The following is a 4621-nucleotide window of genomic DNA, read 5'->3' on the forward strand; positions in this document are numbered from 1 at the left end:
ACTCAATAAGCTTAATTCAAAATGCCGACAATTAGCCTGAGTATATGTATAGTATGCCCGAGGAAAGGCTTCATGGCCAACATTTCAACTCTGCAGGCGTAATAATGGTTGCTTGTTTTTGGTAGGACGAATCCTTCTTGTAATATATTTCTTTCATGATTTGTGAACTTGTTTTCAACAGTTTTTGGTCCTTCCTCCTTTAAATTAAAGTGTAAGGTGTCCTACTCTTCAGTATGCACTTGTTGATGGAATTTTTATTTTCTGAACGTATTAATGGATTGTAAACTTCATTTACTACAGGGTAGAGTTGATTTGTCAACTCTAAACTAGTCAAGGTATTGCCTTTCATGCATATCACTAAACTAGTCAAGCTTCACCTACCAACAACCAAACATTACATACAGATAATCAACATTCTGAGAAATTTCTGCAAAACAAATATACAATGATTTAATGATTTTGTGGACATGAGAAACTGATGGCATTCAAGTTTCCAGCTTCAACGAAATCCCATTGCTTGTTGACCATTGGCCTCGGTGTCCTCACGTCTTAGTCATGTACTGATTTTTTTTTTTTTTGAAAGGAAAGACTTCATTCAATTAATCAACATGACAAAGGAATGTCGGCATGGGTAGTATGGCCTCATTAAAACCTCCCTAAAGAAAACCCGATGGGAAAAACTTCAGGGGAGGAAAAAGAGTGCCACATATGCCCGGATGTAGGCTCGTGCCAATCATCATAAACAGCATCCATAAGCCACAAAGGACCCACATCCAACCAGAGCGACAAACTTTGATCGCGCAGACTGAAGTGGGCAATGCGATGGGCAGCCTTGTTCGCTTGGCGAGGAACATGTCGAGCCAGAGACGCGGACTGACGAAGGCGTCGCACTCCATCCACCAGACCTCCCTCAGCAGCAAGGCATTCCTCCTCACTGCTTGACCATAGAAACAGCTGCACGCAATGAATCCGATTCAATCTCCGTGAGGCGGTAGAGACACATCCAACGCAAAAGAGATTCCAACTTTAAGAGCATACAGCTCTGTTGCTAGTACAGAGATCCGACTTGGTGCCCGCATAGCTAGAGCCCCAACCAGATTTCCATGAGAGTCACGGACGATGGCACCAGCTCCCCTAGCTCCCGTCTCCATGTCAGTGGCCCCATCCACGTTCAACTTGAAACAATTACCGTAGGAGGCCTCCATTTAATATCACGAACCGGCGAGGATAAACTCCTATGATTGGCAGCAGAATATCGTTTAAATTCAGCATCATAGTCCTTCGCTCGTTGTATTACAACTAAGAAAATAACATAATTAAATTACTTTCTCAGCCAAGAAGCGTATAGACTTTGGGTTGACGCGTGGATATCTTGCTTAATCTAAGCCCACGGTGCAGCAATATGTCTCTTGACTTGTCCCCTCCAAGATACGACAACCCAAGTGAAACGTTGAAAGACTCACACATATTTGCACAAAAGGATGAGTCTACACCACAAAAGTACCTTTCTTTGATAAGAGATTTTGTGAATAAGTATTACTGCTCACACATAATAATTCATGTGTTGAAATGCGGAGAAATTTTGGTATGTTTTGGGTACGTGGTTGGTATACCATCAAATACACATAGGACATTGTAAATATTTTATTTTATTTATCCTGTGTATTGGACAATATTTTCACATGTTTCATATATATTGGATGGTACACCAACCACGTGGCGTACCCGGAACATGCAAGAATTACTACTTTATTAGCTAGACCATTACCGCGTTGTGTTAATCCAAACTTTCTTGAGTGTATTATGAATATATTGATATTGATTGATATTGATACTGATATTGATAATATCAATATTGAAGTGGACATTATTATTGTCCATAAAAAATAGGTAGATTATTATAAAAAAGATAATAGGTAAAAAACTGTCAATATCAATATTGACAGTTTAATATTGATATTGATATATTGATATCAATATTAATAAACTCTTCATCAATATTGATATTGATATCAATATTAAGCTTAGTGAATTTACCTAAGTTTTGTTAAAAAGATCTTTTTAACATCTTTTTTTTCCTTTTGGGTAAAAAATAGGTAAATTAATATTGATATCAACTCAGTTTATTAAGCTTTAGGTAAATCGACTCCATATTAATAATCTACCTCAGATTATTAAAAGATTATTGTAAATGCATGAGTTGGTAAGACCTCTTATTTATAGGCTTACAGTGATAAGAAGACATTAACAACTCTTAAATTACAAGCCCATAATTATGGTATTCAATATTAATAAACTCTTCATCAATATTGATATTGATATTATATTCAATATATTAATATTTATATCAATATTAATAAACTCTTCATCAAAATTGATATTGATATCCATATTAAGCTTAGTGAATTTACCTAAGTTTTGTTAAAAGATCTTTTTAACATCTTTTTTTTTCCTTTTTGGTAAAAAAATAGGTAAACTAATATTGATATCAACTCAGTTTATTAAGCTTTAGGTAAATCGACTCCATATTAATAATCTACCTCAGATTATTAAAAGATTGTTGTAAATGCATGAGTTGGTGGATGACCACCATACCTATTAGCATTCACCCTTTCTAATTTTATGTAACATATACACTAAATACCATAATTATGGGCTTGTAATTTAAGAGTTGTTAATGTCTTATTATCACTGTAAGCTTATAAATAAGAGGTCTTACCAAGATGAGATAGACAAGTTGATTGAACAATTTCTATTGTCTTTCTTTACTCTTCATTTCTCTCTACAAATTCTCTTAGTTATATAACACGTTATCAGCACGAACCTCTAACTATTTGAGGTTTTGTTTTTCTATCTTAGAAATAGAATAGCTTCCTGAAATTACCTGTAGGATGACTAAAAATTCCTAGACAGGGGTGAATAGGCCAATTTAAAATTATAATAACTTCGGTAGTAGGATTGATATGGCTTATCAATCTTGGAACATGCTGAACATAAAATAAAGGAACATACAGAAAATTATTTTACGTGGTAAAACCACACCTTTGGGAAAATCTACGGGACTCCTCACTCCAACATAAATCCACTATAGAACTATGATTACAAGAAGTACTCATACACTTATTCTAGACACATTCTAGATAATGTTTACCGACTTCTTCGTAACTCAACTTCTTTCACGGGATGATCTTCGACACTCCTTATGTGGAACGCAATACTTATCATGATTGCTTCAAGCTCGCAGGAGGAAAACCGCCACCACGGTCTTGGTGCCATCAACCGTATGAGTCACCAAACAATGCAAATGAACGCAATATGAATGATTAAAGTGTTTGATAAATCACCAAGTAAACATGGAATACTTGATGATTTATCTCAAATATATGCACAATAGCTTAGTAGGAATTTTAGATTCTCAGATAAAAAATGGTAGTTATGAACTCATATTGCTAATGTCTAGGAGTATCTTTCAGTTCCTTGAGTGTGACGCAACACAAGCAACAAAGGTTTCAAACGAAAACCTTGAATAACAAGAAATCCGGATTCCACCAGTAAATTGAGAGTAATTCTCTTGGGATAATTTTATTCAAATCTGAGTTACCAAAAAACGTTCACCAAACCTGTCTAAATACATAACTCTCAACCCTTGAGCTGCTAGGGGAGTTATTACATTAAAACTGAAAAGTAGAATTTATTCCGGAAATTAACTACGAAACTTTGAATGCAGTTTTGGAATGCCAAACGACCTCAAGATGCCAAAATCCATCATACTTCATAGCAAAGCGGTGAGTTTGACTTGTGGCATCGTTTCCTTTCCGAAATGGTATTTTGCGTCTTAATCGGAGCTCGGACGACAAATCTGCAAATTCCCGCCACGTCCCTTTTCTAGCTCAACCGCGATAAAATCCGCCATTTGTTCTACATCAGAGTGGCTCCTTTTCTTCTTGGGATGCAACCATAAGTGATCGAATATACTTCTTTTCTTTCTTGAGTGTTTCCCACTTACACAATTTGGAGCCACACACTTGGTAGGCTCCTTTTAGTAGTGCGTGAAGATGATAAAGAAAAAATTGTTATGCATTTTTCTTCTTTTCATAGTTGGGTAGGATAGGAAGGAGACTGTTCATCTTTTTCTTGTTCAGAGAGAAGGATAGGAATAGGTCAGTATAGTGAGAGCAGGTGATCAGGTGATCGAGGATAATGGATACAATTGGTAATTCGTACTTATTAGTAAAGGCACCGCCGCCATGTCATGGGTTTTGAAACCAAATTGCATTCTAAAAGACGTTTGAGAAAAATCATATTTTAAAAGAAGAGTTGATAAATTTTCTTTAATTGAATCATAATTGAAGACAATTATGAGAAAGGAAATTTGCCCAAATTCAATGCAATCAACTACCACTTAATATAGAGAAATTGAGTGGGGAAATAAGTTGTGAACAATGAAATATTATGTATATAATGTGTACATTAATGAGATGAATGAATTGAAAAGGAAAGAGCATAAACTCTGATGTGGAAGTAGGAGAGGCAATTTTGGAACTGCCTTGGGCTTTTTTCTTCTTCAAACCGATAATTAGTAAATTGTCAGAATCTCACACATTTTCTTCTCTGTTTTATG

The sequence above is a fragment of the Prunus mume genome, linkage group LG5, assembly GCF_029339155.1.
Source record: "Prunus mume cultivar Tortuosa linkage group LG5, ASM2933915v1, whole genome shotgun sequence".
NCBI lineage: Eukaryota > Viridiplantae > Streptophyta > Magnoliopsida > Rosales > Rosaceae > Prunus > Prunus mume.